The 12,221-nt window shown below is 45.2% G+C and overlaps 1 protein-coding gene across 1 annotated transcript in view; it reads right to left on the reverse strand.

The window, feature by feature from the left end:
* Positions 1 to 12,221, reverse strand: part of TTLL10 (tubulin tyrosine ligase like 10) — a 448,425-nt gene that overhangs the window by 117,128 nt on the left and 319,076 nt on the right. The window lies entirely within an intron of this gene.

Below are 12,221 nucleotides of genomic sequence, written 5' to 3' on the forward strand. Positions count from 1 at the left end.
ACATCATACCTACACAAGTCAGGACTATTGGCTTTGTCAATGGTTGTTAGTTACATAAAATAAATAAGCAGCAACTATGGCTTGTGTAGAATATTGAAAAAGCTTCCATTTAAAGCCCTGGTGACACCAGGACAATGTTGCTGTTCCTGAGTTTCAAAAAGAGAAGGGAAATCCAGAGCGAAAATGACTCTCTTTAAAGGACTTCCCTTTCCCCTACAAGCCTCAACTGGCATGACGTCATGCCGTCACTTCTCCTCTAATGAGAAGTGAGCAGTGTGAGCAGCAAACATCGGTGGGTCTGCTGTCACTGCAGTCCGAGAAAAAACGGACCGCCTGTGCCAGGGCACAAAACAGAGCCCGATAGAGACCCGTTTCGAGGCCCCCTTTAAAAAACTGCCGGTGCTCAGCACCGGTGAGACCCGGCCCACTTAAAACCCTGCTCACAACCTAAGGGACCCAAAAACCCCATGCCGAATAGTGACAATTGTGGCAGAGCGATAACAGGGACTCCAAACAATGAGGACAGAATTAAGCTCCACACGAACTAGGTGCGGGTGCAGCCAAAATCAAGAACAACTGCAGCCACTTGATTCAAAACACATCACTGACTCGAGAACATACGCACAGGGCCTAAAGTGAGGGGTGTCTGTGGGGATCTAAGCACCCCCAGTTTTTTGGGGGGGGCCTCGAAAGGGGTCTCTAGGGGGCTCTATTTTCGGGCCTCAAAGGTCAAAGGTAGGGTGACCAGACGTCCCGGTTTTTGTTTGGTGTTTCGGGTGAGCATGCCCACGCACTGCTTAAGGCGTAACGTCATTGTAGCAGGAAGGGAAATCCTTTGAAGAGAGACACTTTCTCTCGGGATTTCCCTTCTCTTTGAGCACGCAGCGCCACCTACGTCTTCGGGGGAACAACCTTTACAACGCAACTTTTACAACGCACTACACTTACAACGCAATTTTTACAACGCAACATCCACTACAACGCATTCCATTACATCGCATGACACTACAACGCATTTTTTAAAACTACCTTTACAACGCATTCCATTACATCGCATACTACCTTTACAACGCATACCATTACAACGCATAATATTACACTACACTATCCAACACTTACCCTACTGTTGCACCCCCTGGAGTTAGAATAGTAATTTTTACCCCTATACTATCCAACACTTACCCTACTTTTGCACCCCCTGGAGTTAGAATAGTAATTTTTACCCCTATACTATCCAACACTTACCCTACTGTTGCACCCCCTGGAGTTAGAATAGTAATTTTTACCCCTATACTATCCAACACTTACCCTACTGTTGCACCCCCTGGAGTAAGAATAGTAATTTTTACCCCTATACTATCCAACACTTACCCTACTGTTGCACCCCCTGGAGTTAGAATAGTAATTTTTACCCCTATACTATCCAACACTTACCCTATTGTTGCACCCCTTGGAGTTAGAATAGTAATTTTTACCCCTATACTATCCAACACTTACCCTACTGTTGCACCCCCTGGAGTTAGAATAGTAATTTTTACCCCTATACTATCCAACACTTACCCTACTGTTGCACCCCCTGGAGTTAGAATAGTAATTTGTACCCCTATACCATCCAATACTTACCTTAAATGCAATGTAATATTATGCGTTGTAATGGTATGCATTGTAAAGGTAGTATGCGATGTAATGGAATGCGTTGTAAAGGTAGTTTTTAAAAATGCGTTGTAGTGTCATGCGATGTAATGGAATGCGTTGTAGTGGATGTTGCGTTGTAAAAATTGCGTTGTAAGTGCATGCGTTGTAAAAGTATGCGTTGTAACGTCATACATCCACGTCATCGTGCCAGCCATCGGCACAACAACAGCTGGTTAGAACCGGCACAACACTGCTTTTACGGCCAGCAGCAAGATTTCTCCAGCAACCAGTGTGTCCCTGCTCTGCCTTAAAGCAAGCGAGGGACGAGGGTCTACAACAGAATCCAGCAGCAGTGAAAAGGAAACTTACCTTCGTGACGCCTCCCCAGCCCTACCAGCACCGTCGGGACCCTGCCTCCGCATCAGAGCTGCCTCAGCCAGGATCCTTCTGAAGCCACACAAGACTTGCCCTCCCATCCTGCAAGCCTGCAACGTGAGTATTTTAATGGCCCTAGACCCTCTGGTATAAGCGGGTATGAGGAGAGCGGTTGCTTTTAAATACTGACTACAAGCGACGCCTGGGCACGGTAGGGAAATGAAAGGACCCTGTAGATATTGGCAGTGGTGTTGCGTTCGGTGAAAATATCAATTGTGAAAAAGATGCGCCCTATACAGGGTTAGGGTATGAGGTGCGCGGCAGTAATGTATATGCAGCAGAATGTAGGTGTGCACTCAAAGGACGCTGCGCCATTATAATTTGATGCTGTATTTTATTGTGGCATATGTAAGTATTTAAGTCCTTCTAGCAGCATTACCCGCACCTGTGTTCTATAATATCAGTGCATTTGTAATTGGCTACAATATTAGTAATGGCGTATTAGTAAATTTTATAGTGATGGTTATATTGTACGTCGCTTATATTTATCAACAAGCCATGTATACTTTGATTGAAGCTTCCTGTAAAGCTCCAGCGTTACTATTTATTTGAAAATAGCTCTGGGTCCAAGGGCGGAACTACCAAACGTGACGTGACTGCAGGAACACCGGGGCCAGGAGTATTGATTAATGGGCCTCACTTCACCCCAATTATGACAGTTTTTCAATACCAAATCAGATATATGGGGACCATATCTCCTTCCCTGCATTAGAGCCTACAACACTTGCTATCCCACTGCCTGGGCCGCCTTGAAGGCGGTCCTCCCATCCCCTTGTTAGGCGAAGGGCCCCCTCTTCACATTCTGCGGGGGGAACATTATTTTATATTACGCCACTGCTCAGTACAAACAGTCTAAGGCTGCCACATCCAGCAGATGCTCGGGTTTAATTAGGATCCGCTGTTGGGTGTGTGCAGGGTGGGGCGCAGTACAGGGTATAGAAAGAAGTACAACAACATTGTTACTCGTATATGAATGTTTCTGTGCTGTAGTAATTGTCCACATGATTGTAAACAGCTGAAGAGCATCCACTGTGTACAGTCCTCATGTTACAGAGTACAGAAAAAACGCTACCTTATACAGCACTAACTGCCCAAACATGCACACTACCAGTACAGCCCTGTCCGTCGGCCCGTCATCTCTATGCCTCAAAAACCTATCTGATTTCTCTAGATACATACCTGCCCGTCTTTTTTCTCAATCATATGTCTATTTCTAACCAACCGACCGTCCACCCATCAGTCAGTTTATTCATCCATGGGTCGTTTCATTTACATTATATTCCCTTCTGTGTGTTAGTCCGTCCAGGTGTCTGCTTCTGTTCACTGATCGCCTAATAAATAACGTTTACAGTAACACATAACAAAACAATTTTTATATATTTTTTAAAGTGTTTGTTATTTTATGGCTTATACTTAATAAATATACCTTTTTGCCTATTTTAGTATCCTTTGCTGGATGCGACTTCATGATTTTCTTAAGCACACAATGCTAGTTATCTTGATTTAGACCACTCCCCTACTCGGATAGGCCACACCCCTTAAAGAAATTTGCCATGCCTCTTTTAGCGCACCCCCAGTTTTTTTTTTCCCACTTAAAGCTCTGGATATGCAGCTGCATTTGTACAGCTTATCGAGCTATTGTAGCACCCCAGCACAACACAGTGAGTCCCACGGGTCGAAAAGACGAGTCCATAGGAGCACCAGAACCCCAGCACCCCAGAAACTCCCACCCGGGTCAGAGGAAGGCACCGCAGACCTCCGGCCAGGTGGAAACATAGGAAATATGCCCCGAAAGCAGTCTGTTCCCCGGCAACCAAGACAATACCCTCCAGCCGGTCAGAGGCAAACACAGCCGACCTCCGGCCTAGGCTTTGAAGAAGGATGAAGGGTGAAGGGAGGAGGCACAGACACTGCTGCACTGCAGGCAGATGCTCCTCCCTTACTCACTGTAAACCTGCCAGCTCCCACTGAACTCCTCATGCTGTAAAAAGCACCAAAAAGAAGCCAGTACACAAGCCGCCATGAAATAGGTCCGCCCAGCCTCCCAAGCCTCCCAGACTGGCACTGTGCAGCAGGAAAATAGCCTCCGAAAGTTGCTGGAGCACGCACACCGCACATGCCCATGGATTGTTTGGAGCACAAAAAGGAAGAGGAAGTAAGGAGGGGAAGTGGTTTTTATCTGTGGGAAAGGGTTGTGATTAGAGACACAGGGGCCTCAATAAGTGAGTCACATCAAATCAAAATAAGCTTTATTCGGAAAGTTAATTTCAATCCATAAAAGCATACACAATATTACAATTCATCTTATACAATAAAAACAGAAAAATGTATATACAGAATATATAGCAAAATAGTCTCTTATAAATGGTATCAGTTAATAAATGTGCAAAAATAGCAACCTATGAGCATGGAGGAAAAACGTTTTGTTTTTGGTTAACGAGTTCATGGATTTGTCTTTCAATTTGAGTCAATATCATATTAAAAGCAAGTTAAAAATAATATAGGGCGGTAACAGTAATATAATTTTTTTTTTTTTTTTTTTTTTTTTAAAACCTTTATTGCGGTAAATGCACATTACACAGCGTCTGCCTACAACCCCTCGGGGCCGGCCGCTATGACATTGTAGAACATAGAACAATAATGTCAGGATAAGAAAAGGTTTAATTTTATGATTTTGTCGAGTACAATGTAGTGAACTACGAGAGGAGTCGAAGCTAACATTGACCAGGAGAGACATAACCATTCACGAAGCTCCCAGAAGGAGGCGTTACATAGGAAAGCATTTGCAAGGAAACAGGTAGCCACCATCCGGGAACTAAGAGCAAACACTATACCACAGAATGATAGAACACAATAAACTCCCAACTAACACTGAACCCCGACCCCGAAGAAACAAAGAAACATAAAAGAAAAGGAAACCGAAGAAGAAGAGCGAAAGAAAGAGAAAGAGGGCCATAGAGACAAAGAAAAGACATGGAACACATCCCATCCCCCCACCCTGCATACCAGCGGAAGGCCACGGCCCACCCCCCCCCAATAGGCATGCCTGTCGCCCCAAATGAACCCCAAGTAGGAAGAGAGTCCGGAGAGTGGGAAAGAGCATCCCAGTCTCCGACTCCCAGAGAAGGCAGGAGGAGGAAATTTTACATACTCCCGGTCACCACAGCCCCATAAGCATCCCCCACCCTGAGTATCATCAGCACAACTGAAGTAGCAAGCAAAGCAGCAGGTGGGGAGACTCCATTCCAAATGTGCAAATAAATCCGATAATTAACAGTCCCGTCCTAGTACCCGCCCGCCAATACGTACAGCAAACTAAAGGGAATCGCCCAGCCCTGGCCCGATCCTAAGTGGCCCCACCGATCCACCCCCGCAATCATCAATAGCAAATTACACACATGCGGCACAGCAAATACATGGACAAATATTCTAGTCCGGGTCATGCCAGGCGGTCAGGCAGGATCATCAAGGGAGACAACATCAGCCCTGGCCAGAACGCGGAGACCCCACCAAGCATGGCCACCGCTGGGAGTGTACCTCAGGCAGAACAAAGGAGCAAGATGGCCGCTCCCGGCTTAGAAGACGCAGAGGGAGAGGAAGCGAGAGTTCCCAATCATAAACCATCACCACAGCGATAGTAACCAACACAGTTTTCCCCACAGAACGGCACACACTCCGGCGATGTTGAGGAAGCCGTGGCAACACTTGCAGAGGCAGAGTCTCAGCTTGTAAAGTGGAAGGGAGCTTTGTATCCGCAACTTTGTCATTAAAAGAACACTCGACACTGTAGCCAGGGAGAGGACGTTCCACAGTATCCCCCTGTCGCCACATTGTATCCACCTCGAAGGGAAGGAGAGGCATTGGGGGGTCAGACAACCGCAGTAGTTCCCTGGATGGCATAGCAGCATCGATCTTCCGCTCCAGTTCTCGAGTGTGTTGGCACCATGTCGCCCTCAAGTCTTCCAGGGCTAGAAGGATATCACCATAGGTCAGGTCAGCTCCTCGCTTCCGCATGTCGGCAGTATGTAAAGGCGCCACCAGGACACCCTCCAGCTCGACAGTAGGCAGGGAAGCTTGCGTCAGGGGTATGGAGGCTTCCGTCTTTCCGGCGAGGTAGACCGGCACCGCCACCATTTTGGCAGTTAGCCCACAGCGGAGGGGTGAGGGCGACTCCAGAGGGCGGAGGAATAGTAGTTAAGGCAAGAAAAGTTACTGCTGCTATACGAGGCTCACTCGATGGGAGAGCCCTCGGCTGTATTGCAATGCGGGTGGTGGGCGCTCTAAAACGGATACCGCTCTGACCGCTGGTAGCAGGACAAAGGAAGGTTCGCCAGCCCGGGCCCAATCCTACAGGAATTCTCTCCGTCGCGAAGAAGGCTCCGCCAAGCCGCCCACTCCACCTCCGGTCACATTTCCCCAGGCGCCGGTCCAGCCCCAGGTCGTCTCACCGTACGTGATAAGCGGTGTCCGGTGACGGTGGTCGGGCCAGGGTGCGTGGGCAAGGTCCGAAGTCGGCAAACTCTATGAATCCTCGACCAAAAAAGCCGGCGGGGACATCGGAGGAACGCGGAAAGTATCAGCGCATTCGTGGTTACAGTTGCTCGCACCGTAGGCAGGATTAAAGATCAGGATGTCATATAAACAGCAGACGGGCTGCGGAGCCGGGAGCTCAGACGTCCTGTCCGTCCGCCATCTTGGCTCCTCCTCAACACAGTAATATAATTAATAGGTATACGAGACATTGTTTTAAAAAAAAGAACAATCAATTTGTTAATGAATCAAGGGTTTTAAAAAGATAATAAGTGAGTCATCACGGCAAGAGGGGCGAAGGCATAATGATAAATTCACTGGCTGTATTTAACGTTACATGCTGGCTAAGGCAGCATTATGTGGTAGTCTAGCTGCCAATGTTCCTTCTGTGTGCAGTCGGCATATAGATAGAGCTGCGGGCATCCAAGCAACATTTCACCTGAACAGTGGAATAGCTAGACCTTTTGCCACCTGTGCCGGTCCCTGTGTTTGTCAACCCGCGGCGGCTGCAGGTAAGAGCAGGGGGTGGCGGCGGGGAGACAGTAGGGTGACCAACTGGTATGGGTGCAAATTCAGGACGCTTAGTGTAAAAATTCAGGACAAAGGGTCAAAATTCAGGACAAAAATTCAGGACAAAAGGTCAAAATTCAGGACAAAAATTTGGGACAAAACATACGTTTTACAGACATATCAGAGGAGGTCGCACAATAGTATATAAGTAAATAGACAACCAAAATAAGTACAAGTCAAAATAAGTTTATATAAGGTTGAGACAATCGTGCACTTCACAGTTTTTCAGTATGCGCGCAGCTTTGCAAAGCGACATCAGGCCCTTTCTGCAGTCAAGAGTTGTGCAGGAGAAGGCCCACCACATGCGTCACTATAATAGGGCCCATTGTCATTCTATCTGTGATAATCTTCTGCAGTCTCAGAATGACAATGAGCCAGTCCACAGTGTGCGAGGTCCGGGAGGGGCTGCTGCAGGCAGCCTCAGTCTACAGATAAAAAGATAAGTGCGAGAGGCTGAGTGGAAACTTTTAAACTCATGGGGCCTCTCGCAGGGGAACAACACATCTTCCTGAAATTCCCCAATTAGATTTTAGTATGACGTCTGTAAGGCATCCGTAATTTGGGGACCCCCAAATTACGGACGCCTTACAGTCATCATACTAAAATAATGGACGGTCTGTGAAATTTAAGGACGGTTGGTCACTTTGCTCCACGGCGAGGAGGGTGTGGATAAAAGTGCCGCCGCCGCCCCCAAAACTCATGCTGCCCGGGGTCGACTGCCACCCCTTGCTATGCCACTGCACCTGAATGAGTGTACACCTCCTTCCCTGCAAGGGGTTCCCGCCATCAGTCTCTTTCCAGCAGCTTCCGGTTCACACACACACGTGTGTGGGCTATTGCCCTTGCGCTTGGTGAGGCGGTACCCTAGTCAGCCAAAGAAAAGTAGAAAAACGTATGCACATCTTTTCTACTTTAGTTGGCTGATTGGCCTTACAATCACCAAAAGCAAGGAGTGGAGCCCATACAGCCATCTTTTTTTTTTGTGAAGTTTTTATTTACAATGTAGCAGAGAAAGAGCAAAAAAAATTACATAATGCATAATCCCTAATACAATTTTTTTTTAAATTCTTTGCCAATTACAATGTCCATATTCATTTAATTCTCTGTTCATATTATTCCCCCCCCCCCCAAACTCCTAAAAAAAATGAATTCATCAGTCAATAAGATTCCATTCTACAATTAAAAAAAGGGCATTAAAACATTAAAGTGCATGCCTGATTCTTCTTTGGCAGTAAAGTGCTTAATTTACCCATAAACAATTCAGAAGTTACTATTTAACAGTCACCACTCCAGTAATCTTGCAGTTTTCAGTTCCAATTCTTCCAAATACTATTTAATTTTACTACAGCGCCAACCCTTTTTGCATATATGGTTTACCCAAAAAAACGATTTGCATTTTAATAAGCCATTGAGATTGTCGCGATTATCTCTGATTTCCAATTGGCTAGGATTAACTACTAAAGTGGCAACAAAAAATAAATGATTGCTGGCCAATTGTTAACTCTTCCGGCGCTTCTGCTCTAGTAAAGACAGCAGCTGAAGCATCTGGAGGAAAATTGATTAATAATTTTTTACCGATTTCTAAAAACACATTTTGCCATAAATTCATTAGATGGCTACATGTAAACCCAACGTGTAGCCAATCCCCAATTGCTTGTCTACATCTAAAGCACTTAGCATCCACGGCAGGGTATATTTTGTGTAGTCTGTCAGGAGTGTAATAGATCATCCATTTGCTAAATAGCGCAATTCTCCTTAAATTAGCTCCTCTTAGTGCTTTACAGCTCATTTTATTATAACCCTGCCACTGTTGAAAGTTAAAATGACAGCCCATGGATGTTCGAGTTCTCTCTAAATGATCTAAGATCACCTGCGTGTTGTCTGTAGACTTAAGTAGTCTATACCAGGTCCCCAGGCCTTTAGTTCTTAATACCAGATGGGCTCTCCCCTGGTGCATTCCATTACTATCTTCAGAGCCTGTTATTCCCGAACAAAACTGCTTGATCTGTGCATAGTTAAAGATAAGAAATATATTTCTGGTGCTATTTCAGTCTACTATTTCCTGCAATGTTAAAAAGTTCTAATTTCCATAAAAGAGTTGTATTTTATGAAACCCTTGATTAACCCACTGACGACAAATCTGGTAAGACCATTTTAGCCCTAGAGGTACACATAATGACAGACTTAACTGTGGATAAAGCCAGGGGATTCTGTGAGCTTCTTTGGAAATGAATCATTATGGCCCAAGGAATCTTGTGTCATGATTTTTTCGGTAATTTGGGGGTTCGTAAAAATGGTGAGAAATTTGCAGCGACGCTTTATAGTACAGATGAAAATTCGGAAGGGCAGCTCCTCCTTCTTCCACATCTAACTGCAAAGTTTGTAATCTCAATCTCGGTTTTTAGGTCTCACGCTGCCCTTGGAGAAGGCCTTTAGGAATCGGTCTTCACTTTTCAAGCACTCGTGCTTGTGGCGGCATCCTCCTTGCGGGAGCGAGTAGTGGCGCGCAGGGGCCATGTGTTTGCAATTAACGTGGCCGCGCCGCTGCTCGCTCCTGCAAGGTGGATGCCGCCACAAACACGAGTGCTTGAAAAGTGCAGACCGCTCATTTCTCTTACGTCTGTTCTTACTTTTTACATTGCAAGCTCCACCCCTTGCCAAATTGTCGAGTCTTCCCGTCTCTTGAGCACTTTCTCACCACAAACGCTGTGGGGCATGGAAAACACAACAGGTAAGGCACTGGCTCCTTCCTTAATCTTGCTTCACTGCTGCGCTTACCCATAAACCTGTGATAACTTAGTACTGGTGTTTCTGCGTTGTGCTCGGTGTGTGTGTGGGCGACCGCGAGTGCTGCCAGTAGATGCTGTAACTCACAGTCTGTGCCTGGTGTTGCGCTAGTGCACTGTCTAGCAACCAAGGCACGTAATAAGAGCAGCTTGCAGCGTGTCCTGCGGCTGCACTCGCGCGTTGCTTCTTACTTAATGTCATACGCTCCAGTCTTAAAATAATAATATTGCTTCAGGCAAAGGCTTTCTTTTACTTCTTGCTTTCAAGTAGATGGCATATAGTCACGCTGCTAAGCAGCATATCTCGATCTCCACACTCTGGGTGCTTTCTTGACAAACAGAAGCGGTTTCAGCTTCCCGACTTCACAGTGGGTTCAGCATTGTCTTGTTTGCCGGGTCCTGAACAGGAGGTTGTCGCCAAAATGTAGTGATAACGTAGACTCCAGCAGTTCCTTCTTTATTCGTTGTTTTATTGGGCAAACACGCAGGCAACAGGTCCCTCTCCTATTCTCCCACCGACTAACTTCTTCCCGTCTTCTAGAACTAATTTTAAACTTAGCTGTTCCTAAAACAAAAAGAAACAAGCATTGGCATAGCCAATAGGTCTGGCCTTTGGGACCTGCTGCATAACTACATACTTATAAGGTCCCAAAGGCGAGACCTATTGGCTATGCCAATGCTTGTTTTACATACCATATAAATTGTTTCATTTTCAAATTGATAGCATCAAAGAAATATTGAGGGACCTTTGTCATTATGTTGGAAAATAAGAATAAAAACAGCGGTAGGATACTCATCTTAATAAGTGCCACTCGACCCATAATCATTATGGGAAGATTTTGCCATTTTCCCATTGTTTAAAAAGATTGCGCATTTTATTTAATGTGGGGGTGAAATTTAAAGCAAATAGATCTTACAGTCGGGTGTTCACAAATATCCCCAAATACCATATGACATTAGTTGTTGAATAATTTGCCTGCATAGTAGGAGGTAATATTTCTGGTGCACAATTAAAAAGTAGCGCCTCTGATTTAGAGTGGTTTATTTTGTACCCCCCCCTATTGCTGTGTATTCGCTTATTTTAGAAAAGGCTCTCGAAACATTGTCTTTATCTGCTGCTAGGTATAAGGCCATGTCATCCGCAAATAATTTAAGTTTAGAGGATCCTAAGACAGGGGCTAGAATGGTACAATCTTGCCTGATAGCGCATGCCAAAGGCTCAATAAATAAGGAAAATAATATGGGAGATAGGGGGCAGCCTCGGCGAGTCCCCCGACTGATTGAGATTGAGCCAGCCACATTCCCATTAATGATTATAGATGCCTTGGCATTACAATATGAATTTTCCACGACCTGGCAAAATTTAGGTAGCACTGCAAATATTTTCAGGACTGCAAAGAGGACATTCCACTGGACTCTATCGAAAGCCTTTTCCGTGCCCAGCATTATTATTGCTGCTTTAATTTGATTAGTAAAAAATAGTCAATAGCTTGGATTAGATAGTGAGTGTTGGATGCCAAGAGCTTACCTTGCAGGAAACCCTTTTGATCCCAAAGTATAATCGAGGAAACCACATGTGAAAGTCGGTTTACCTGAATTTGTTAGAAGATATTATAATCGTTAATCAGTAAACTTATAGGACGGTAGGAATTGACCTCTTCTTCAGATTGTCCTTTTTTAACAAAGCTGATCCCCACTTCTTGGGTGAACGTATCGGGAACGATCCCCCTTGAAGGATCCCATTAAATAGTGACACTAAAAAGTGTTCAGTTGGGGGGAAAAGACTTTATAAACCTCAATGGGCATTCCATCTGGCCGACTTGATTTAGCGAACGGGGTTGTTTTAACACCTGAGCGACTTCTGCGAGTGAGATAGCCGAAAGTAGAATTTCTCTCTGTTCCATAGATAGTATTGGAATATTTAACCCTCCTAGCCAGCTTGTAGCTTCCTCCAAGGTGGAATTATGTAACTCAGAGTATAGCTCTTTATAATGATTAAGGAAAATATCAGCAATTTCTTCGGGATATGATGTAGCTCTAGCAGTGACCGGGTCAGTTATGTTTTTTTAACACAATTGGCATTAGTCCTACGCCTGGCTATCCAAGCTAAGGATATCCATTTATGGTTACTCTCTTCATGTCTCTTTTTTAGATCAGAGTTATAGTTCAGAATTTCCTTTGATGTACAGAAGTCCTGTAAGTTATATTTCGCACTAGAGAGCTTATTTTTATGTTCTTGATGGGTGAGTCTGGAGGGGGGGTCAC

This window comes from Triturus cristatus, chromosome 1_2, assembly GCF_964204655.1.
Source record: "Triturus cristatus chromosome 1_2, aTriCri1.1, whole genome shotgun sequence".
Classification (NCBI taxonomy): Eukaryota; Metazoa; Chordata; class Amphibia; order Caudata; family Salamandridae; genus Triturus; species Triturus cristatus.